The sequence below is a fragment of the Danio rerio genome, chromosome 5 (assembly GCF_052040795.2).
Source record: "Danio rerio strain M-AB ecotype USA chromosome 5, GRCz13ab, whole genome shotgun sequence".
Lineage (NCBI taxonomy): Eukaryota > Metazoa > Chordata > Actinopteri > Cypriniformes > Danionidae > Danio > Danio rerio.
The window spans coordinates 15,060,477-15,087,510 of record NC_141025.1 but is presented as its reverse complement, the minus strand read 5'-3'; the positions used below and the strand labels follow the sequence as shown (position 1 = coordinate 15,087,510).

General features: G+C 36.7%; 1 protein-coding gene across 1 annotated transcript in view; it reads left to right on the top strand.

Moving 5' to 3' along the window:
- The first annotated feature begins 1,264 nt into the window (after nucleotides 1-1,264).
- Nucleotides 1,265-27,034, top strand: part of npffr1l2 (neuropeptide FF receptor 1 like 2) — a 73,391-nt gene continuing 47,621 nt past the window's right edge. Inside the window, exon 1 of the mRNA NM_001171697.1 lies at nucleotides 1,265-1,519. The gene's annotated coding sequence lies outside the window, so the exon portion shown is untranslated. The remainder of the gene's footprint in view (nucleotides 1,520-27,034) is intronic.

Below are 27,034 nucleotides of genomic sequence, written 5' to 3'. Positions count from 1 at the left end.
AAGGTTTGTTCAATTACCTTGAACAGACAAAAGAATTTAATTCTGCATTGGACTGATTCCCAATTCTCATTTGAAATCCTTATTAAATCATCATTCCACACAGATTTTATTTGGAAAATGGAACAATTGAGGCCAACGTTTTTATAGTAGAGTATTGATATAAACCTGTTCCAAATGTGTGGGCCTCTAAGTAAACAATCGAACTCAGCTAGAAATGAGGAACATTTTGCGCACAAAATCAAGAATTTGGATAAAACAGAAAAGCTAAATATTGAAATGTTTGCATGCCTGCTAAAATGAACAGGAAACCCCCTCATGATGTTAGTCCTATATATCCTTAATAGCATGCCAGGAGAAGACTTATTCCGAATTATAGATCGATTAAAACAGGATTAGAATGAAGGGGAGATTTTGGAGGTATGAAAACCAAAATATAGTCTCATTTGTTTCAAAATTATATCATGTGGTGAATAGTATGGTGGCTCAGTGGTTAGCACTGTTGCCACACAGCAAGGTCAATGATTTGAGTCCCGACTGGTCCTGTTGGCATTTTTGTACTGAGATTGCATGTTTCCCCTTTGTTTGCGTGGGTTTCCTCTGGGTGCTCCACACAGTCCCCACAGACATGCGCTATATAGGTCAATTGGTGAACTAAATTGACAGTAGTGGGTGAGTGTGTGTGAATGAGAGAGTGCATGGGTGTTTCTCAGAGGAAGGACATCTGCTGCATAAAACATATGGTGGTTTATTCTGCTGTGGCGACCCCTGATGAATCATCGATCATGACCACTGAAGCCGAAGGAAAAATAAATGAATGAAAGTGCCGATCTTACAAGCAAATGTTTAGTGAATTTGTCAAAAGGGATTAAAAAGTAACACAGAGTAATAAATGTAAAGTTTGTAAATATAAATGCAAAGCAGGTTCTATTCTATTCTATTCTATTCTATTCTATTCTATTCTATTCTATTCTATTCTATTCTATTAAAGAAAATTAATTAAGAACAGAACATATCGAATGAGGCGACGGTGTCTAAACCAGTTAATTAAAGGCGTAGAAGAAAGTACCGGTGTTTGCAGAGGACACAGAGCTGCCCATCTCTCTCTCTCTCTCTCTCTCTCTCTCTCTCTCTCTCTCTCTCTCTCTCTCTCTCTAATCATGTGGGGGGTGGGTGCAGCAGACGTGGCGTGGATGAGCGTGCAGGGGCTGAGAGAAGCTGTGGATATGATTGAAAGGGTTCTTCTGCGCGCGCTACTTGTTGACTCAGAGCTTCACCGGGAGCGCAGAGCGCATCATCGGAGATGCCAGTAACACGACGTGATCTACAGCCGTCCTTCAAGCTCTCTCAGCCACACTAATTCATTTGTGAAAGTGGAAACCAAGGAATCTTACACCCCATTGACCGCATACTCAAGAAATTGTGTGTTTTTAAAGCCACAGTTAAAAGTAGCCGAAAGACGTTGACTTGCAGTGCGACGCAAGGGGCAGAGGAGAGGAAAGTGTACAGCGCTCGTTTGCAGGTAAGTTTTGATCGTAACGATATTTTTTTATCTGCTTTCTGTGTAATGGGTTGAGGTATCGTTTTGTGATTTAATTAAAGATAACTTTGCGGGGACCATAAATTAAAAAGTTGTAGAGGTGCTTCTTTTCAGGTTAATTGTACTTTTTAATACACTTTTTTAATACACTACAACTTATTATTACATGGCTGACCGCAGTTGTTGTCAACATTAAGGCTAGTCACCTACAGTAAAAAGGCTACATAGGCTAGTTTATATTTTGAGCTAAGCAATGTTATACTATACTTTTAATATTAAAAATACTTAGAATTCTAATTAGCTTTTTGACACAACAGTAATACAAGGCTTACCTGCAGAATTGGAAGTAGAAATCTTGGTCAAGCTGATTATTATTGCAAACACATCTGTTATTCGGGTTAGCGTTCACTAAATGAAAGCTCCCTCTGATGTCTGATTTAGTTTCCTGCAATATGTGCATATTTACATATTTAATGAATCAATTAGCTGCTCTACATGAGACATTTCATCTTTTTCCAAAAAACAAAAAATACTCCTCCTTGCGTTGGAGATTAGAAAACATATTTTTATTATGATCCGCACCAACTAGTTTGAAACATTTGGCCAAACATTTTCATATTCTACAATCGTTGTAGGAAATGTGCCTCAAGTGCGAATGAAATCAATTGAATCAGGCAGGAACACATCAATATTGCAACCATAGCCTTAAAGTTTTTATCCATTGCCTTAAGCATTATTTTGGTACAGAGATTTGTGTTAGAGCTCTGTCACTCAGACTAAGCATGCAAGCCCTATGAAATATTTAATTTAGACTTTAGAGTCACTGACATAACAAAGCTCTCATACCACCATAATTAGTGTTTCGCATTCCATTTCCATGGGTTACTGTAAGACATTAAACGGCATCGCAGTCTTCAAGGCAGCTCTGCGCGCAGCATTTTGTACAATGAAAAGCATCAAACTTTCTAGTGTGCTTCCATTGGATTATGAACTCGAAAAAAAAAAATACAAACAAATTCCTTCGAGCAAATCCCAACATGGCTTTTTAACAGCAAATGAAAATGTTCAGCTGTGCAAAGTGATGCTGTTGCATAAATGGTTTTCAAATAAATTAGATGAGGTTTATGGTGTAAATGAGGTATATCCAGATCCACTTGAGTTATGCTTCTGTGAATTGATTCTGAAGGAGGAAGCAGATGAAGTCAGGAATGAAATTTATATTTCAAGCAATTGATATCACAGTCAGGATCTGCCAGACTAATCAAAAGATGAGAGAGAGCTGCAAAGAGATACTGATACTTCAGCAGAGCTTCTGTACAAGTGGCCTTGGAGATGTTTGAAATGAAATGGCAACAGCAAGGAGAAAAGAAAATCAAAACCAACATGTTATCTGTCTTGTGATTTTTTAGATAAATGTGACATTAACATATGATACAGGAGTGGTCCTCTGTCACCATAATACGGCCATCTGGTGTTGTGAATAATGTCCTAAACCCTAGAAAAATGGAGCGGAAACGGGTTTTTTGGTCTAGAATGGTACTCCATGCTGATAAGAGATGCTGAGTGTCATCCAAGCATTGAGTCCTTGGACTGCTATGCAGATCTTATGAGTATCAGTCAGAGTGGAAATGCTGAAGCAGAGGGCATTGCAGAATGTGTCAGTGATAAACTACAGAGCAGCAAATTATGCGCATAGGTTGAAAGTTGCAGTGAAATTAGCACATGTTGACCTTTGGGGGGGAAAGGTGACACAATAGACAGCATTAAAGGCTTTGCAGCGAAATTCAGGGAAATTTCATTATGAAAAGAAAAAAAAAAGGTCAAAGTAATCAATTTTTAGGTCTACAAATTAGGGCTGCACAATATATTGTTTCAGCATCTCTATCGAATGTGTGAATTTTCAATAGTTTCTGCTAGTTGGAATTATAATTAACCAGGAACCTCATTGCAAAGTTCAACCATAATAAAGTGAAAGATTTCCTTTTCCATATGACTATATAAGATTTCAAGCGAATTGAAACCATTTGGGCACAAGAAATTATAAAAAAAATGTTAATTATTTATTGGCTTTAAGATTTAAAGGCTTTAAAAAGATCAATTGTATTGAATAATTCATGTATTTATGATGTTGTTTTACATGTGATTTTTCGATTTCTGTACCTCTATACTGTGAGTCTCTGCTGTTTCTTTCACTTATATCATTGTTCTGTTGTATTTATCTGTGCTTTTATGTGCTTTAATATGTGGTAAATGCAGATTCACTCCCATACAAAATAATTCCCACAAATAGAGTTGTCATTTTGTGAAATTACACTTTATATAGCAGGAAAACAAAATAAAGCAAAGTCAGTTTTCCAATAACATGCAGCTTATTATTAAAAACCAACAAGTATTTATTTTTACTTATTTATTCCATAGTTTTATATTGAATTAATGTATCTAATGTAAGACAAATGTGATATTTATTTCCTTCTTTGACTCAATCGCAATGCATAAAGTGAAAATAAAAAAATTAAATGAAGTGAAAATTAGAAATAAAACTGATTTTTCCAAGACAAAACTTAACATTTTGGAAAATCTATAAGCCAAAGAACATGTGTTTTTATTAATGCTATTATTATTATTAGGACACCTTGAACCAATGTACATAAACCATCACCAAGGACACATGCATTTGTTATCTGATGTTTGCTCTGTCCTGACTATTGAGAGAGAAACAATGAGTGCTAGCCAATAAATTGCAGAAGGAGAGCAAGAGAATCAACAGACGAAAAAAAAACAAACAAACAAAAGGACATCAAACTGGTGCCCACATCTCCCCAAACACTCCCTCATTCATATTTGTTCTGCAGCCTGCAAGCCCTTTCTCCGAGGTGATTGTTGACATTGTTAAAAGTCAACACTTGCGCTCTATGTGTGTGTGCTGCATGTGAGAATATATTTGGGCATGTCAGGGCGGAAAGTGATCTTGTAATTGATACGCTTTAGCTTGTGCACCAACACAACAAAAACAGGAAAGTGTTTGCAATTTGAATTTGGAATAGGATAAGATAGTAATGCTTGATGCTGGTGGATGTTATGTTCTCAAAGAAAGACCACAGATCACATCATGATTTTATCCCAGATCTTTTCTTGTGAACTGACATTTATTGAAGACTAATCTTGTCGAGTGGAGGTGGATGAAGTTTAATAAGTCCTCTAATCATTTCAGTCTGACCTTATGTGTCACTTGCACATTTCACTGCATAAAGCTTTGTCACAAATTATATATGATTCACTGCTTGCAATAGTAAAAGTACAGTATTATTAAAAAAGAAGACTATTTTGGTCAATATTGTAATCATGCTTAATTAAAAGGATTATGAGTGGGTGGTATGAGCCATAGAATTTTTGACTGATTTATTTAAAGATGCTGAAAAGGTCACGTTACATGATTTTACTCATTTCCACATAATATTAAGCCTTACGGGAGAATGAATGCAGACTGCTGGAAAGGGGTGTCTAACTAATCATTTTATTCATAACCATTGGAGGCCATCCCCAGCAGACCTAAGACGTCAACATGATGTCAGATTGACGTTGTACCCCAATGTCGTGTGACCAAATATCAACGTCTAATTATGTTACCTCTTGACGTTGTGGGGACTTTACTAATTGACGGCTATCAGGCTTTGGTTGCCATACCTGACAAATAAATGTCAGTGTTTGACATCAATATGACATTGGTTTAAGATGTTGGCTTGACGTTGGATTTCCGTCACTTTCCAACATAACCTAAAATCAACCAAATATCAACGTCTAATGATGTTACAGCTTGACGTGTGGAAGTTACCAATATGACCGCTATCAGACTTTTGATTTTGGTTGCCATACCTGACAAATAAATGTCAGTATTTGATGTCAATATGACAATGGTTTAAGATGTTGGCTTGACGTTGGATTTTGGTCACTTTCCAACACAACTTAAAATCAACCAAATATCAATGTCATTTGATGTCACTATTGAACATCAAAATAACGTTGTCCTTAGATGCTGACTATTTTTTAGGTTGTCTTTAGATGCACCCTTTTTTAGGTCACCTGACGTCACAACCTAAATTTAACCTGATATTAATGTCATAATGTTGTGCGGGCATAATTGAAAAGAAATTGAGATTTTTTTTAGGAGAGCATTAATAAATATTTCTTACTGAAATCGTGATCCTTCGTAATTTACCAAAAAATGTACCCTGAAAAGGAGAGAAACAATAATACAGTCAAAACAATATCAAACAGAAAAAGAAAACCGTGATCTGGATTTGTGATTTAAATTGATTTCGTCAAATATTGCCAAATGTCTTTTGTATGGAGCGTCTTTTGAAATTACAAATTGGATTTGTGTATTTTAAATCGTGATTTGAATTTACAAATTGGATTTGTGTATTTTTGAATCGCCTTTTGAATTCAAGAATTAGATTCATGTATTTTTGAATCGTCTTTTTAATTTATAAATTAGATTTGTGTGTTTTTAAATCATATTATGAGTTTACAAATAAGATTTTTGTATTTTTAAATTGTCTTTTGGATTTACGAATTGAATTTGTGTAATTGTCTTTTGATTCTCTGATTTGGATTTGTGTATTTTTTAATCGTCTTTTTATTCTCAGATTTTGATTTATGTATTAATAAATTGGGTTTTTAGCTTACAAACTGGATTTTGTATAGGTGGATTGTGTTGTGTATTCATGAATTATATTTTGTAAATTTATTACTTTTGAGACTGATCTGTCTCCATACTTTTGGTATATCAATTATATGTATTTTGACAATGCCACTGAGGAACATACTGTTGCTTCATTTTAAATGCATTGCCCAAGAATAAAAACTTGAATCAACCTTGAATCAAGACTGAACAAAATCATGGAAGAGTATGTTTCACAGTATATACATTCATAAAAGGATTAATAATATTCGTTCGTTCACAAAAATAAAAATAAATAAAAAATCTACACAAAAAGATCACATCAAAACAGAACTACAAAGGCTTTGTTAAAGTGCTTCTAGAAATCATGAATTATTCTTTCTCAAAAAGTTCAAAAAGCAAACGACCAACTGCCCGTGCAAACATGTTTAAATTGCAGCACATTCACAAACAACTCTCACCATTCTTTTATACACACAGACATTTTTAAACGGTTGTCAATGGAGATGCTTTTGCTGTCAGATGGTGTTGTACCGGTAGGAGATAACAAGGCCGTGCTAACCAGCCAAAACTTGATCCTTGCTAAAAGCTCATTTAAACTCTACAAGATTACAATAAAATACTAATTATATTGACTTTCCACAAAAGGCCACATGCTTATTTTTTTCAGGCTTTGTCAGGCTTTTGTGTTGTGTTGAGTTTAGGTGCATTCAAGGGATAAAAAGTGTCCAAATTTGTGTGGATAATTGGCATATGCTGTTTTAATGTCAGCATTTCCCACAGATATAACAAAAGCCTCTACTCGTTAACATGGCAATTATAGTTAGATGTTTTCTAGGTGAAAAATAAAACATCTCTGCTCAATCATTCAATATTTGATGGTTAAGAAAATTGTGTGTTTAGGGATTTACAGTGCACGTGATGAGGCATTTTCTTTTTTCATTCACTGACCTGAATCAAATGTGGTCATCACTCTCTCTCTCTCTCTCTCTCACTCTTTCACGCACACACACACACAGAGACAGACAAGTAGGTGAGAATGCAGCTCATCACCTTCTCTGGTGATGACACAAGCCATATGGCCAGTCATTATTCTTACCTCCTCAATTCCAAGCTTCTTCCTTACCTAAAAAAAAGATTAAATAATTTTAGCTATCACTTCAAATTATTCGGAGAATGAAATGGGTCATTGAAAATCTTTAAAGACATCAGAGTCAGCTGAAATCTATTACGTTGAATATGACTTTTTTTTTTGCACAAGATTTATGTAAGAGACAATCCAGTGCAATGCATGCAGTAAACAATGGTAAAGAATTAGATTATTAAAGAATGAATAGTCATTGTGTCATCTTTTTTCAACTTCATTCCAGAATGTGTTCTACTTTGAAATGCAATTTAAAATGATATTCAATTGAAAAATGTAATCTCTTCATTGAAATTTGCTTTAATCAAAGCTCTTGATGATTCCTAACAAGCCATTATTTTTTTTTATTATTTTAATATGCACCTAGGAGAATTCACAACATTACACACACTATATATTCCTATATATGTATGTGTGTATGTAACAAATAATTGATATTTACCTTTGCTGTGAAGTATTTTCTAATAATATTATGAACCATAGTCAATTCAACACTAAGTTCACGACACCTAAACACACCTCAGCAGCTACACAACATCATAAGACGGTAATATTAGGTTAGATCATAGGTTGTGATGTCAGGTGACCAAAATTCGATGTCTAGCCAGCATCTGAGAATGTTATTTTCACATACAATAATGATTGCTAATTTGTTTAATTTTATGTTGTGTTGGAAAGTGACCAAAATCCAACGTTGAGCCAACATCTTAACATTGAGTCCCTATTATGTATTAAAAAAGGTCATATATTGGTTTTGGGAGTCTCCAACAACAGGCTGAGATGCATGCAAGGTCAAAAAACACTTTGATTGTCTTATAATATGCATTTATTTTTACCTAATAATCCCAACGACTCCCATATGATTTGTTCAGCAATTAATTTGTTCCCAAACCCCTCCTTAGCGTGATGCTAATCTTAGCTGTTTGGTCCACTTACCCAGTTTGTTGTGACTGGTTGATACATTGGTTGGTACATTTAGCAAAATATAGAGCCAGTGTGCAGGCAGAGTGTATGTGTGAGCCCAATGCAGGTGTGCATGAAAGCAATGCAATTAAACACCAGCATATTGCTCTATTCTTAACCATAAGTAAAGCAATGACACACATTCAGTAATGATGCACACAGTGGCAATTTTGAAACTTGACTGCCACACGTATGTAGGGAAAGCTGACGGTGGCTATAGCAATGACTAACGGCAGAGGATCGCAAGCTCACATACGCACTTAAATCTGCAAAGAAAGTGGCACGCGTCACATTCTCAATGTGGTTTTAGATGCGATATGAGAATACAAAGAGTTAACCAGATACAGTACCAGCTGCATGGAGCAATTACATGGAACAAAACCCAATAAAATACATATTTTGCAAGCTAGAGAAAACAAGGAGGCAACCATTTTAATCAAAGACTGATTAAGTTTCTGTCAAGCTCTGACAACGTCCCATGCACCGATAGTCTTTCCTTTTCATTGCTTTAACAAATGGCAAATGAATCCAATGTTTTAGGGTGGATAATTACATTAATCAACAGAACATTCATTCATTAATGATCACTCATTGTCAGTCATGATCAGTCCTACACACTAGAGCTGTGAGATTAATCGAAATCGAATCGCGATTTGAAACCTTGCGATTATATAGTTTCCCCCACCCAGAGCAATTGCATGACTGCTTTCTCTGTGATAGTCTCACTAGCCAATTGAGTAAGCACACTTTCATTCTGCCCAATCAGAATTGCGCAATTGAAATATGCGGAACGCCCACAATAAAACAAACAAACAAACAGTAAAGCACAGACAAGTGGGATGTTGGTGTCTGCCGATTCAGATGAATTAATAGGCGAATTAATGTCAAAGAAAAACAGCACGTCGGTAATATGGGAATATTTTGCTTTCGAAGTCACAGACACTGAACAAAAACAGATAATTTGTAATAGCTGTCGCAGAATTGTTGCCACAGCACAAGGAAATACAACAACCAGCACCTAAAAAAGCACCACAGCTTGCTATATGAGGAGTGTCTTGTTAAAAGTCAACTGAAGGTACTGTCTGCGACACTCAAAATAGTAGCTAGCAACAGCAAAGGAGAATTTCAAAGAGTTGTTAGCAGCTGTTACACCATATGAAAAAAAAAAAAAACACCAAAAAGGCACCAGGAGAGAACTAACGCCATAACTTACTACAGTTATCTCCAGAGAAAAAATAGTGTTTAATTTCTATAAACATATTTAAATAAAAGTTGGAGTTAGTTATTATCTTTTCAGTTTCTTTTTAACTAACACTCACTGCATTTTAGCAGTAAGAAGCTACGATACAGAACATTAAGTTAAAGCTTGACTACAAAATTAAATTGGAAATCAAATCGAAATCCCAATATCTTTTTAAAATATCACTATTAGACTTAAAGATTTCAATCGGATTTAAACATCAGCTGGATGTTTTCAAATACTTAGAGCTGTTTTGCTCACTGCTTGGAAGGAAATTTTCAAAACCCGTAGTAGAGGCTTTTTACTGACATTTATTCGTCAGGTATTGCAACCCAAATCTAACGTCTGATAGACATCATAGGGGTAAAAACCACACAACGTCATGCTGTAACATCAATAGATGTTGATATATGGTTGATTTTAGGTTGAACGTTAGAAATTGACGTCGGCCTGATGTTAGGGTTTTGACATCAACCCAATTTTTGTTTCTAAACAAAATGCAACATCCCTATGATGTTAATCTGACGTCATGTTGACATCCTGTGTCTGCTGGGATTTTTCAGATGTTGTATTTCTTCTTTTCGTAAAATTTATTTTTGGCATTTTTTGCTTTTATTATGAAAGGACAGCAGTGGTTGGCAGGAAGCAAAGTTGAAGAAAGACTTGGGGATGGGATCAAGAAAGGTCTGCAAGTTTGGACATGAAGTCAGGATACCCACAGTGCAGTTGCACTTTGACAGCCTACTGACCACCAAGCTAGGTGTCAAGCAGACGAGAGTTAATGTCGAACCCTGTGTGTTTGTATGTGTGTGTGTATGTACACACACACACACACACACACACACACACACACACACACACACACACACACACACACACACACACACACACACATACACACACACACACACACACACACACACACACACGCACACACAATCATTCATTGCAGTCTAAAAATATACCATTCACTTGAATGCCGACAACATCAAAAATTGATTTTGCATCTAGTCCATCCACTATAGGAAACATCATAATAATCGCTTTATTTATCTTTATTATTTAGCTTCATTTATTTGACACAACCCTATGCTCAACTCTGTTACAGGCAGTTGTTAATAGAAGCAGATTAGGGCCAAAAGAGTTTAAATGTGTGGAATTAGATCATGTCAACATGCATTTGGTTGTCAACAACCACGTCAACAAATTAAATAGATGCCAGTGTGACAGGGCTTATGGTCTGGAGGCAGTGTAATTTATATGAAATAAATGCTTTGTTTAAATTTATAGGACTTTTTAATATGTTGAATCTCCCAGACTGTCAAAATTATTTTAAATAACGTGCAATCTTATAAAACAACAGCTTTGCAACAAAAGAAATGTATAACTTTAGCACCATGCAAAACACCCTCTAACCTGTGCTGAATAAAAAAAAAAAAAATTAAACAATGAATTGAATTTGCAAGTAATTTGTTGTCCACAAAAGGCTCTGACCATGACAGAATGAGAGCTGGCTTGGGTCAACCCATGAATCTCATTTTCATTTAGTTGAATTGTTGGCATTTCTTTGAACTAAGGTCAAGAGATGCATATTAGCGAGGAAAACATTTCCTCGCTAAGCAATATTGTTCAATTTTAAAGCTTTTTTTAGTGAACATTTACTCACCCTCTGGTTGTTTTTTCTTTTGTGGAACACAAAAGATGCTTTGAAAAATATTTTCGTCACTCTGTCAGGCAATTACAATAAAATGGTGCTTTTCACAATTCTAGAAATAGGTAAAAGCACTATGGCAACACAAGGACAGTCAACCATCTGCCCATTCATAGTTGACTTCCCTTTCATTAGACGCTTCCTCCAGGTCCACCGGGGGGGGATCCCAAGGCATTCCCAGGCTGATTTCTAAGCAGAGAGACATCAAGCACTTCTCAATATTCTTCCTTGTTTCCTCGCCCCTCCATCCTCCATCCTATGACCCGGAAACCAATCGAGCTTGTAGGACATCTCAATCCTCTAATTGCACCATGAGGAGGCGAGAATCGGGGAGAGAGGAAGCTTCCTGAGGAGGCATTAGCAAGGAAACATCAGTCAATCCTTTGCAGAAGTGTTTTATTGACTAAATGACGTGGATGTAAATTCTCCTCCTCCACATCCCTGCCAATAATCACTTACTAAAGTTTAAAAATCAAGCCATATTAAGCATAAATTAATTGTAAACGGGGGTTAAATATCAGCAAATCAAAACATGGAAGCAGCTTGAAGCGGAAAGCACGAGTATGTCTGTGTCTGAAGTATCGGATCAGGTTTTTGTATCGGCAGCTACTCAAAATCAAATGACTTTTGAGAAATGATTGACCGGCGGATTGGTGCAGTAATGCAGTCAATGTACCAGTCAGTTGTAGTAAAGAACGAGCTGAGCCGAAAGGCAAAGCTTACGATTTACCTGTCAATCTACATTCTTACTCTCACTTATAGTCATGAGCTTTTGGTAATGACCGAAAGGACAAGATCTCGGATACAAGCAGCCGAAATGAGTTTCCTTCGAAGGGTGGCTATAATGGATAGGGTGAGGAGCTCTGACACCCGGGAGGAACTCGGAGTAGAGCTGCTGCTCCTCTACATTGAGAGAAGTCAGCTGAGGTGGCTCAGGCATCTGTTTTAGATGCTTCCTGGACGCCTACCTAGGGAAATGTTTTTGAATTGTACTTAAGGACAAAAAAAAAAAAAAAACCCTGATCGGGACATCTCTAATCTCTAAGACAAATGTAGTTACTTGTGGCGGTTGAAATTATTACAATGTATGTAATTATGTGTTATATAAAATAATCAAGGCAGCTCGGTGATACAGTGGGTAGCACAATCGCGTCACAATATAAAGGCTGCTGGTTTGAGCCCCGGCTGGGTCAATTGGCATTTCTTTGTGGAGTTTGCATGTTCTCCCCGTGTTCGCGTGGGTTTCCTAAAGCTAAATTGTCTGTAGTTTATGTGTGTGAAAGAGTGTATGGATGTTTCCCAGTGATGGGTTGCAGCAGGATGGGCATCTGCTGCTTAAAACATATGCTGGATATGTTGGCAGTTCATACTGCTGTGGCAACCCCTGATTAATAAAGAGACTTAAACGAAAAAAAATGAATGAATTGAAAAATCAAGACATGCAAGCAAAATCAGTAATGTACAGTTTTCATTAAATGACGATGCTTTAAAGTGATGCTAAAAGAATGGAGGAGATATCATTTCACTACATTAAATTCTGTCCTCGCATCTTTTCCTTGCATTCTTCCCTTGAATCCTGAACTGGAACTGAGAAACACAGAATGGATGCAAGTAAAAGAAATAAGAATGCACAAAATAGAATTAAGAAGCTTCCATGATCCCTTCTCCTAGACCCTCCAGGTGGACGATCCTGGAAGCCCTCTCCAGGTAGAAACAGATGCCTGTGCCTCCTCTATTGGCTTTTCTTAATGTGGAGCTCCAGCAGTGGCTTTACTCCAAGCCCTTCCCGAGTGACATAGCTCTATTTCTAAGGGTACACGCTCCCACCCTTTGAAGGAAGTTTATTTCGGCCAGTTGTATGAGTTATGACCATATAGGTAAGAGTATGAATGTTAATTGAGCAATAAATCAAGAGCTTTGCCTTTTAGCTCAACAGGCAGGTATACTGACCACATTTCTGCTGCCGCTGCACTAATTCTTCTTTCAATCTCATGTTCAGTCCTTCCCTCAAGTGCTTAAGTGAAGTGCTTCTATTATCCTCATTTGTAACATGTGGCTTTGAATAAAACCATCTGCTATGTAACTAAATGTAACAATGAACAATGCTTCTTTACCTCGGACAAGAACTGGCAAACCAGTCTTTTTCAGTCGAGAAGCATGGCCTTGGACTTGGAGGTGGTGATTCTCATCCCCACCAGACAGGACAGCTGTTCAACTTACACCATGAACAAGTCTGACATTTTGTTGGCAATGTGAACCAAACTCGTGCTCCATTCATACAGAGCCCTTAACAGAGCACTTTAGAACCCATTCCCCAGAGCCCCACAACAGAGTGCCATAAGGCATATGGTCGAATGCCTTCTCTCAAGAAACACATGGATTGGTTGAGCAACATCCCGTAAACCCTTTAGTACCCTGGCCTTACAGACTGCTACTCATCGCAAATAGATAATGGAGGCGAAGGACATGGTGTTCTAAATAGCTATGTTTGCATCCAAATATGCATATTATGATTCTGATAAACTTGTTAATTTTCCATCAGCCCTGCCTCTATGAATGGACTCTTAGAATGAAAGGTACTCTGCACTGCTGTTTGACCTATAAGCACAAATTATATTGAGAGACCTATGCCTGATCCAAAGAGAGGGTAAACATAGCAGATGCGTTGAGGAGGCATAAGCAAGCCCACAACAGCCTTCCACCTCTCTCTACAGCAGAAGAGATTCCAGCACTTTTCAACCAAAAAATTGTTCCAAAATAGTTTGAAATTAGCATACCTAAAGGTGCCATATACTGCAATGGTTCAATAAGTTAAATTGCTCTCTACATTGATAACTACATAGTAGGTATATAGCTTGGGTAAGGAAAAAAATCTCCTGAAACATCTCATTTATAACTCCACGAAATGTTCTATACAATCAGAAGGTCCATAATTGACCATATTTGGAAACGAGCTGTGTTCTGACATGCAGCTCTCCCAGATACACACACAGTATGATATACGCTGAATATGAACAATAAAACAATACTTAATTTATCAAAAACTATTTTAACAAACAAAGTAGATGCCTAGTTAAATATTTTATCTTAAGAAGTGGATGTTTATTTTACCTACATGAACAGAGTAAGCTCTCTAATATAATCCCATCAGAGTAACGTTAACCTATTTTGATCATGAGATCTGTTGTTAATAAAGGCTAAATTATAACTAAGCTCGACAAAAGAGACTGATAGAGATGTATTGTGTTGTATTTTAAGCTATGATGTCAAAGAAAACACAGCCAGAAATTAATATTAACCTCTGCATGAACCGATGACAGTTACCGATGACTGAGTGATTTGAAGTGATTCAGCAGTCTACATGCGTTTGTTTAAACATACAAATCAAATCTCACAATAAATTAACAGAGCAAATGAAGTTAACTTGTTAACAAAAGTTCAGGGTTCCTTATCCAATCACTTATCTCCTAAACTTATTTAAGGCAGATCAGCCCTCTAGCATTGTTTATCTCATTTTGTCAAACCCACCGACCCTCCCTCCCTCTCCTAGTTTCCCATTAACAATCCTTATAACCCTTTCTTCCTAGGCTGAATTGGTAAGGTCCTAATCACTTACCAAAATATTACACGATACCTCCTCTTTGAGTCTCAGGGCATTGTGGTAGGATGCCCAATCAACCTACCTACTCGTTAATTTTTTGCTTACTTTCATTCCCCTTACCATGCCTTCTCAACCTTACATCCGTACAGTAAAGATTGCCTCAAATTGTGGCATAATCCATGCTGGTGAAACATACCTTATGCCTCTTCAGAGTGGAGCTGAATAAATTTATAATCTGTAATTCTTGCATTTTGTGTTCTGACGCGAATTTGAGCATGTCTTGTGCAATTGTTGCTCAGTAACATAGTAAACAATCTGAATCTCCCATTTTCAAATTAAAAGTCCCACATACATAGTGACATACATAAACTTAAAAATAGCCAAGGGAGTAAAATGATCATTGAGGTCTCTCTCAATGGCTTATCAAACACAGCATGTGACATGCATATTAATGATACCAGAGCAACATTTCAGTCTGTGTTTTTGCCAGTGATCTGATTATGCAGCTGCTTGTCAGGTTTAGATGACGCAGAACCCAATGTATAATATGCAAATGATGAGGTGTGGCCCATGAGTCACGCAACAGTCTGCTTTGTGTTCTGAATGGCATTTTGTCCACCAGGGTTTTACACTTGTTTTAAACAAATTTACTTTAAAACAAGAAAACAATGGTGTCTGAGGCTCACGGTATGGCCATTTACGCTTACTGACCTCTTATTATTCATCCATGCCTATACACTATTTTCTTTTTAAGATACCTTTAGAACAAAAAAGTGACTCCAGTGTGGGCTAAAAATAACTTCCATTTCAATTTCTAAAGCTAAACTAGCATCTGTTCAAACATGTTTATTGTGTGCATAAAGTAAGGGTCAATGTAAGGGTCAAATAAAAGAGCACACCCAAAGCCTTAAAGCAAAACCTGCTTCATATTACAAAGAATGAAATGCTGATCTCAAATGACTCAGTAAAAAATCGTACATTTAACAAACTCAAGTCAACCTAAGGACAAAAATGCTCTTAACTTTTATTCAGCTGGCTGAAAAGAAGATCAAAAGAAAATATTGAAATCTAAGCATAAAGACGATCGTGTTAAAACCTGTTAGTGAACTCAGAAAAGCAAGATGCATTTTATTATGTAAGCTTGCTGTTGTGGCAATGCTGAATCTGAGAGAGTGTCACTTTCACAAACTCCTTTTTATTTTTACTTTGCACAAGGTAAACTAAGCATAATCAACAGTTGAGTTGAAAAATATTAAGCGAAATATGTTGTAAAGTAAATAAAGCACACATTTTCTTAAATAATAACTAATCTTAGCACTTAACTAAGATTCAATTAGATATGATTAAGCTTCTGTTTGTTTTCTGAACAACATTTGTTTGCAATTTAATCATATAAATCATGTCATGCTTATTTTATGTCCTATGTTGCATTGATATATTTTTGGGAACAGCCAAATACATCGTATGAGGCAAAATCTTTCATGAGAGATCTTTTAATAAGACATTTGGTAAATATTGTTCTGTAAATTTATCAAAATTGATTTTTATTAGTAATATGCATTGCTAAGAATGGAATTTGGACAACGTTAAAGGGGATTTTCTCAATATTTAGATTTTCTGAAATCTCAAATTAAAGATGTTTAAATAGTTGTATCTTTGCCAAATATCTGTGTAAAGATCCTTCTATTAGTCCTAAGACAGAACTAACAGTGTGAAGGGTAAATGCATGTAAGCCTTCTCTCGTGCAGCTGTAAACAGATGACTCCAATTTATAATAATTAAAATTTATATTAATCTAATTCAGCTGATCACCTAATAGGTTGTGATTTAGCCTAATTTACATTTATTAACCTAATAATTCCTTATTTTCATAGTTTACTCGAAATGCTTAGAGTCAGTATGCTAGCTAATTACATCTGCTCACAGACACAACCTCGTTAGTTCTGGTTCTTCTGAAGTTTTTTCCTCGCAGCTGTCACCATGGCTTGCATGGTTGGGGATCTGTAGAGCTCTGCATCGATGGATTTGCTCTTCAGTGTTTGGACTCTCAGTAGTAATTATTAAACCACTTAAACACTGAAAACTGAACTGACACGATTTCAATTTATGATATGATCTTTCATGTGAAGCTGCTTTGACACAATCTAAATTGTAAAAGAGCTATACAAATAGAGGTGAAATAAATTCTTAGATAGATGATTAAACTGTAAACTAATTTCCTTTAAGTAATATTAGTACTTAGGTAATATTACTACCTACTGCGCCACTGCATCGTCTCAGGCAAATATTTTCCATGCTAATTCACATAATCAAACAAAATAAGCCAATTCAGAAATCTAAAACATCAATTACCCAAAGATACATTTAAAAGTTAAAGATATAATACTGTGTAGAAGTACGTTGCAGCATGTAAGTCTTGATGCAGAGATGCATACACTGCAACAGGGTCTCCTGACCACAGGATCCCACAACACATTTGAATCTTTCCCTTGAATACTCAAATTACAACAAGCCATCATAAAATATGACAATAAAAGCTACACAAAGACCCTTGTCTGGTCATAAGTTAATATGAAGATCATTTTCACTGAAGTGGAGAATCTGGCAATGATCTTTTTAAAGCCAAAACCCAGATCAACATATACAAGTAAAATTCTGAAATATTATAGTGAAATTAAGACCACTTTACCAATCACACAGAGACATTTAAAATTATACCAAACATAAATGTCCACAAGATACCAAATTGAAAACTTAAGACCTTCTGTGTGGAATGTGAGTGAGCTGCTCTGGGTTGCATTTCTGAAAACCATTATTAGTCACAAAGGTTCCATAGTTTGTTGATTTGCCGTTTCCTAAATCCATTGCTACAAAAAATATTCGCAAACTGCGTCACAAACTTGTACACTTGCAACTACACTTCTACAACGGTAGTTGGGAGCATAGTTCCTGCTTGTGTTTTATTGCCAGTTTTCCCCCCTATGCCCTATTCAATTAGAACGTTCCACATTTAAACTTGGAATTGTAAAATAAAGCATTTAAGTCATCTCTTTTCCGTGTAATTTTCTTTCGAAGATTTTTTAAAGTTCAGTTTTAGTAATCTACATATTGACAATTGCGTTCCCTTTGCAGTGCATTTTGAAAACATTTATGCCATTTTGAACACAGAAAATAAATGAATAATTTGGAAGTGCTGATTCACATCCCAGCCGCGTCACAATCGGCAGCAAACCACCCCAGTGCATACTGAAGATCCCTGTTTGATGAAGCCAACCAAACAGCATTGTCTGCGAATAACAGAGATGAAATCCTGTGGTCCCTGAATCAGACCCCCTGAAGCCGAAGGCAGAGCCTTGAAATTCTGTCCATAAAAATTATGAACAGAATTGGTGACAATGGCCCTGCTGAGGCCATGGTGCTCCACTGGAAAAAGGTAATTTGCCATCTTCAGGTTGGAGGAAAGTCCAAAATGAAGTCTTGGGGTTTTGTTCACAAGTGAGGGAAGGATGGAACTTGAGATTGACTGGCGGATTGGTGCAGTAACACGGTCAATGTACCAGTCAGTTGTAGTAAAGAACGAGCTGAGCCGAAAGGCAAAGCTTTCGATTTACCTGTCAATCTACGTTCTTACTCTCACTTATAGTCATGAGCCTTTGGTCATGACCGAAAGAACAAGATCTCGGATACAAGCGGCCGAAATGAGTTTCCTTCGAAGGGTGGCTATAATGGATAGGGTGAGGAGCTCTGACACCCAGGAGGAGCTCGGAGAAGAGCTGCTGCTCCTCTACATTGAGAGAAGTCAGCTGAGGTGGCTCAGGTTGCAGTCATGTCCCAGGACGCGCTAAAGGGACTATGTCTCTCGGCTGGCCTGGGAACGCCTTGGGATCCCCCTGGAGGAGCTGGAGGAAGTGTCTGGTGAGAGGGAAGTCTGGGGTTCTCTCCTAAGACTGCTGCGAACGCGACCCGGCTCTGAAAAAGAGGTAGAAAATGAATGAATGAATGAATGAATGAATAATAATTATAAATTATTAATAAAAAATACTACTACTACTACTACTAAAAATATTATTTTTTTAAATAAGAAGTATTTTTTTCGTTTCTTAATAAATAGTCTTCTGTAAATAACAACAGTTAGCAATTTTTTTCACTTACAAATATGAGATTAGAATAAAACTTAACTTTTTGTAAGTAGTTTTATATTTTAGAACAGAATATGGAAAATTCATAATATCTGTATATATTTCAGTTAATATGGACAGTGCATGTTTTTACCAAAACTAGCCTATATTGGATTAAAAAAAATAAATAAAATGTCTGTGTGAATAAACAACATTTTTTTTTCTCTAAAGAAGTTGTTACTCCACCCTGTTTAGAGCATCCTTATGGGCATTTTATGTTATAACTAACATGGTTCAAACAATGGATCTACGATTTTAGGGAAACATTGGTCTCTACATCGCCCTTTTTAAACGATGCATCATACTATGATAGTTCAGCCTCGAGTTATGTCGTCATTTAGGAAACACACCCCATGTAGAAAGTAATGTAGGGGGCAGAGAGAGGGGGGCTCAAGCTGCATGATCGACACAGTTGAGCAACTGGTTTCCTAGCTGATCTTCTTCTCAGATTAGATTACACAATTTACCTGGAATTCGATAGCAGCTCTTGGGGTCTAATATTATAGAAACACTCAGCCATCCTCAAATCTTAATGAACCATACATCAATGTAGTTTATTTATTAAACTTTCATGTGATATATAAATCTCCAAAATTTCCAAGAAGAAAATAAAATTTACATTGATCTGTTTCTTTTAGATTTGATGAAAAATGTGGATATTTGTTCTGAAGATGAGTCTTATGTGTTTAATCTAAAGGTACATACATATATTTACAGCTTCATTATTTTTGCTTTGTAACAAAACAGGTCCAAAAAAATAAAAAGTGACTAAATCATTTGCGCTTGAATAGAACTCTTGTCTAGCAGCTAAACAATCAAGCGTGAACAAACATACAAACAAATGTCTTGAGCAGTGCCCTCTTGTCATTTTACACCCTAGGCAATCACTTGTTGTGTACTGCAATGCCTGGCTCCGTGTTTGTGTAATTTTCAAGATGGCTTTTGTAAATGGTTTCTCTAAGATCTCCAAGGGAGCCGTGACAAAACAGCGGCTGTTTCTTGGAACCTAGAGTCTAGTCCTGCAGGCTTTCTTCTCAAAGTGGCCCCCTGACAGTCCCATCAGAAGCTGAAATCAGAATGTGACATTTTATCCTGTAGGTCTGATGTCTGCTAATATACGAGAGTCAGTCTTTCAGAATGGTAAATCCCAAAAAGCTGTGATGTGCCTTGCTGTGCATTCTTTGATAAATCTGGCTTTTTTTGTTGAGACCCCTGAGTGCAGCATTATTAATTCTGGACTTCTTGCTGTTTATTATATGCTGGCTGGACTTCAACTCCAGTAAGTCTGAAGCATTTCCTATGAATCACAAAGCAATATGGACGAGAGGCCACAGGGCAGTTTTGCCACTCGCTAAGATGATTGATCAAATTCTCCAAAGATTGCAATCAATCTGTACTTGAAACAGCACAAATGTGTTTGAAGTAGTAACATTTCATTTAGTCTTTGAAAATAGTTTTGGGTAGGGAAATGGACAAAGAGTGAGCACTTTACCATAATATACACAATATGTGACCCTTTCTGTGAAAACCCAATTCATTTTATTTTGATTCAATGAAAACTCCATGTTTCCCAGAGATGGGTTGTGGCTGGAAGGGACTCTGCTGTGTAAAAAAAAAAAATGTGCTGGATAAGTTGGCGGTTCATTCCGCTGTAGCAACCCCAGATTAATAAAGGGACTAAGCCGACAAGAAACAGAATGAATAAAAACTCCACGAAAAAAAAAAACTGTATCTTTAAAATATCTTTAATAATGACTGAGGATATAATATATTTAAAACGGCAAAACATTCATTCATTTAATTTCATTTCAGCTTAGTGCCTTTATTCATCACAGGTCACCACAGCTGAATGAACCACCAATTTGTCCAGCATATGTTTTACACAGCGGATGCCCATGCAGCTGCAACCCATCGCTGGGAAACATTTGTACACACTCATTTACACACATACACTACGGACAATTTAGCTTACCCAACTTACCCATAACACACATGCTACCCAATGCACCACCAAAATATAGTATGTGCCACATATCAAATTAAAGCTAAGATTGTCCAATTTCCACTGATATATGGCACATTTATGAGGAAATCCATAAAGTTTACATGTGCAATTCATATGAAATGAAGGTCTAAATAGCATAGAGAAACAATAAAACTATTGGGGGGGGGCACACTAACAGGCAGGCTGACACGGTGGGTCAATGAATAGCACTGTTGCCTCACAGCAAGAAGGTCAATGGTTCAAGTCTGGGCTGGGCCAGTTGGCATTTCATGTGTGGAGTTTGCATGTTCTCCCCATGTTTGTGTGGGTGTTTCCCCCACAGTCAAAAGACATGCGCAATAGGTGAAAAAAGTGAACTGCTGAGAGTGCAGGGACACTAGGGACTTGCCAAAAAATGGACCGGCCCACTGGGAATTTTTCCAGTCCTCTTGATTAGCCAATCCAGGCCTGGAAGCAAACTTCCAATATTTGTTTTGTGCTCAAAATAGTGTTGTTAAATTGTTACTTTACTTATTTTACGTGCATTTTTGTGCACAATTTAAAAATGTAAATTTAGTGCTGTATTTCACTCACTATCCTTCAACTTGCTGTATATAAACACCTTGATATTTAATCTATCAATTACTGTAATAAACAGACAATGGCGTATTTTTGTAATTGTCATAGCTATACAGCTTTGATGTACTTTTTCTCTGAAATATATAACGCAGCTTTAGCCACAGTTTCACATAGTGGGTCACATATTTATACAGCCAGTTCTGGCCTTTCTATTGAACTTCTGCAAGGCAATTAAGTGACCTGCTTTTTTGTTCATAATTATAATAATACATCTTCTCGTGCAAATTAGGGGGTCATTAGACACAATAGGATCTGTGTAAAGGGATATCAAGACAACAAGGTCCCCTAACAATCAGTGTTCATTCAGTTACCTAGCTAATTGCACTGAACTGATTATAGGCAAATAAAAAGAAGTTTTAGCAGGTATTTGAAAAGAGGAGATGTTTCGGGAGACATTGTAGAAGTGAGTTCCACTTGTCTAATTTGCCTCTGAAAAGACATTTTATTATGTTCTTTTCCCAACCTCAGTGATGGAAATGTGTGTCTGTTATGGTGAGAAATTTCACTTTGGGTGTATCTGTAAATGCATCGTCACACAGGCTGATTGTGTGGGAAAGCTGCAGTCACTTTAAAGCAGATTAACTTATGTAAATTGGCTATTGATATGACAATTCTTATTTGAGAAAAGGAGGAAACAGTTCAAAGAACTCTGTGGTAGTTTTTATATTTCTGGAATATCAAAGTGAGGATTATACGCTTTCCGAAGTGTCCCTATTGTGCTTTTTCCAATTTTATCTTTAATGCACATGTAGTTTGAGAAAGTTTTGAAAAATCAAGTACACAACAAAAGCTGAAAGAAAGAATTGATTCTGAACTGCCAAGATAAGTCATTAGCATTTCTAGTGTCACATCCATAACTGATCTATTTAGATTCATAACAAATTTGCATAATGGCAGCCGATGGTCTTCAAACAACGTCTGCTTAGACTCTCAAACACAGCTGGTTTGTGTTTTTCGACATGATGATAAGACAAAACATTTATTTTAGTGGAACACTTCAAACCGAAACTGCCAAACGAATCTCTAACATGCGTATCTGCACTCTGGTATTTTTAGTGGTGACTAGTCTAAATGCATTTGATTGTCCATTGTGTTCATAAGTTTGGCTGATATGTGAGCGATTGATTGATTTGTTGAACAGCTATTTCGTCAAATGTGTCATCAGCAGACTTGGGGTCCAATTTATATGGCAAAATCAATGGCATTACTGTGCAGTTGACTGCCAAAGACATTTTCAACCTGTCTAGCAGAATTAAAATGAACAAAAAGTTGCAATTATACTGAAAAGAAGCAGAAATTTTCAAATATATATACATTACCTGACAAAAGTCATGTCGCCTATCAAAGTTTTAGGAAAAGCAAATAATAACCTCACTTCTAGTTGATTATTTGGTATCAGAAGTGGCTTATATGAAAGGCAAACGCCTCTAGATTACATTTATTTTAACAAAATAAAATACGATCATGTCTTGGTTTTTAGTTATTTAATTAGGACAGTAAGGTCTGACTTTGGTGAGACAAAAGTCTTGTCACTTAAAAGAAATAATGTACAGTATAGAATATAAAGTCATGGTGCAGTGGAAAAAAATTAATAAGGTTTATGACTCCCATGAGTTTGGAGGACTGCATCCATACATCTTTGCAATGACTCAAATAACTTATTAATAGTCATCTGGAATGGCAAAGAAAGCGTTCTTGTAGGACTTCCAGAGTTCATCAAGGTTCTTTGGATTCCTCTTTATTGCCATCTCCTTCATCTTACCCCAGACATGGTCATTAATATTCATATCAAGGGAATGAGCTGGACAATCATGGTGCACTTTGACCTTCTTTGCTTTCAGGCACTTTGATGTGTAGGCTTAAGTATGAGAAGGAGCGCTATCCTGCTGAAGAATTTGCCCTCTCCTGTGGTTTGTAACGCCTGTTTCACACCGCAAGCGTCAGTGGCGCGTGAGCAGAGCGTCAGCAGCGCGTTTGCCTTTCACACCAGCTGCGTCTGCAGCGCGCAGCTCTTCGGCAGCTGCTGCAGAGATCAACCTATCTCTGTCTATTCTATCTAGTTAGCCATGTCTCTCTATATACAAATACACCTTTTAAACTTTTCATCTGCACCAAAGCCCCCTCCTATGCTGTTTCTTTAACCTGCAAATCTTTATTTTACAAATTTTATAGATCAAATAGTACTGCATGCTTCTCAAGCTAACTTATATGAGAAGTGTCTGCAGTCAGAGGACAATCGCCTGTGATATCATGTCATTTGTTTTTTGATTATCAGGTTGCTGTAGACCTAGTTATAATCATATTTATACAATTTAGTTATAATGATATTTATACATGATCAAACTAGTGTTACTTTCTTTAACAGCTCGTTAATTCATGCTCGTGCAGATGATGAGACGGACAAAAGTAACCAATGCATGCCATTCTTTTACTTATTTTCGTGTTGTCAGATTCACAGTGCAAACAGCTCCCGGTAGGAATAACTTGAGTGAACATAAAACAAAGCCGATTAAAACTTTCTTGCTCTGCTCAGCTGCACAGAACACAGCGAGCTCACATAATCCAGCATGCGTGTCGCACTACACTACCCACAATACACTTCGTGATGGACTACAAATCCCGTAAATATTCTATTTCCCCTCTCGTACAACACTAGTGTGCAACTTAAGCAAAACTGATACTAAAATTGTTTTACATTTGGTTTTGTAGTTCGGGCCTAAATAAATGTTTGTTGCCGTTTTTAATCGTTTTAAGTTCATTTGAATGACTATAAATAAACCATTTGACATTATTAACGCATTTATTGGGTAAAATTGCTACTTTTTAACTGTCATTCATTGTGTTTTGGTCATTATCAATGCACTGTCACTTTAATTGAGCGTGAGCAGTGCGTCAAAAATAGACCCAGCGCCGAAACTATCGCTGCACTGCTGCTTCGGCAACGCTCACGCCTCGCTCTGACGCGCTGCTGCTGCGTGCGGTATGAAAACTCTAATCTGTTAACATGGACACCAAAAACGCTGACGCTTGCGGTGTGAAACAGGCGTAATGTAATAGGCAGCACAAATGTCTTGATACCTCAGGCTGTTGATGTTGCCATCCACTCTGCAGATCTCTCAAAAGCCCCCATACTAAATGTAACCCTAAACCCTGATTTTTGATTAAATAAAGTAACCTAAGCTAAATAAACCTATGTAGGGAAGTAAGAGTAATTATTTTTCTCTAATAATTTACTTGAGTTAAAGTACACATGCTTAAATGTACTAAAAAAGAACACCTTACCCAACATTTTTACTCAAGTAAACGTAACGAAGTAAATGTAACTCATTACTACCCACCTCTGGTCTCAACCTATTAGGGTTTACGGTGTAGGCTATATGACATATTGGCATTAAAGGAGTGCAACACAACAGCATCATACTCAAACTGAAAGTCCATTACTGACCATAACCAACAAACAAATTATTTTCTGTCTCACCTGATATTATTTAGAAGGCTTTAACTGAGTTAAAATTAAAGGAGTAAAGACACCCAGTGTCTGGAAAAATAACCTCTCAAACAGGATTCTGTTGTTTACGGCTACACTAAAAGAAGGGGAAAAAATTAATGTGGTCTGAAATCTAGTTAATTGTTTATTAAAAAGTAAGATGAGGAAATCTAATCATACTTCCATTTTAAAAATCAACTAAGTATAATGTCTATGGATCACATTTTCCCCTAGCTGTCAGTGAGGCTTTTAAACCCAGTGACTCAGAGCTCTTTACATTGCTCACATAAAAAAAAGAAAAAAGGTCATGAGAAGAAAAAAAAAAATATCAAAGCTCTTTGGAGAAAGCGTGATGGAAAGAATCAACTCAATCGCAAAAGAACCTGAATTTCAATATTGTTTTTTGATGGCATATCTTGCTCTGTTAAATAAGACAGATCAATTCAATTATCATATTAAGTCCCGATTGTCTCTAATTAATAGAGCATATTCAATGCACGCTGTGATGATTATTAATTGATTTGTTCTGACTCTGAGTTAGGAGAAAACACTGGTGGCGTTATGTGCATTGAGCCCTTAATCACACAGATGTATCTTCAGCTCTCGCTGAGGCAGATATTGATGCAGATTACTAAGGTTTTTTTTTTTTACTTCCTCACTTCTCAGCGTGTCCGCTCAATTGTTTTATTGCTTGCACAAACTCAACAGCTTTGCACTGCAGGATACAACTCCAGCTCCATCAGGCTGTTGTCGTTCAGAGCTGGAGAAACTGAGACCACGTGGGTGGTATCATAGATCTCCTATTCACAGATAGAACTCTAGAGTTTAATCACGTGAACGTGCAAAACTTTACATTTCTTTGAACTCTAAATTTCATGTTAGACATTATTAATAACAGTTCAGCGGTTTAATAGCTATGTTGTATTGTAATGTCTAATTGTTTTGATCTCTGCCCTAAGCTTGTGTGAAATGTTGATTTAGCACTCTCATTAAAAAATCAGTCTCAAAGCAATGGAAACAGACAAAACAATTTGTGCTGTAAGGTCGCTGTTTTTTTTTTATTTCAGCTGACTCCAAATACTTTTCTATGTTTTACATCTATATTACTATCTGCATGTTTTTATTCCTGTAAAAAGATACACTGTACAAGGACAACAAATAATGTATTCTTCTCTATTGGATAAAAGCGTCTGCTAAATGACTAAATGTAAATGTATTACACGGATGCTTTAACTCCGATCAATATTGAAGTTATCTATTTTATCTTATTTAATAAAGATGACATTCTAAGTTTGTTCTACAGCCTTTTCCTGAACTTTTGAACCAATTCACCACAGCAAGTTTTCTTATTACCGGTACTACTGCATAAACTACTGTAGCTGTGGTTGCAAGAAAAGCACTGTTAAAAATACAGTAGAAAATCCTACAGTAGATACAGTAAATTACTATATATTATATAGCCCTAAAACCATGATAGTAGGTATCCGTCAGTCAGTGTTGAACATGTACATACCTATCAACCCCCCTGTATTTCCCGGGATTCTACCGTATTTTACAGTTCTATCCCGATATCATCCCGTGAAGGTATTTTCCTGTATTTCTCCTGTATTTTCAGTCATTCCATGAAGGGTGGCAATAAACATTAAAGAGCTGATCCTTCCATATCGCCGAACCACCACCCCTTGCTCTTAAATGTGAGCCTGTTCTGTGCTTTAATTTTATTTAGGCATAAAAACACTGAAACACCTTTCCTTTTCCTTTACGTTGCCAATCCTATGAATCCTCAAAACAGTCATATAGCGGTGCGTGACTGTCAGCTAACATGCTCCATAGTGATAAATAGACGCTGTTTCCCAAACAAATGCTGTA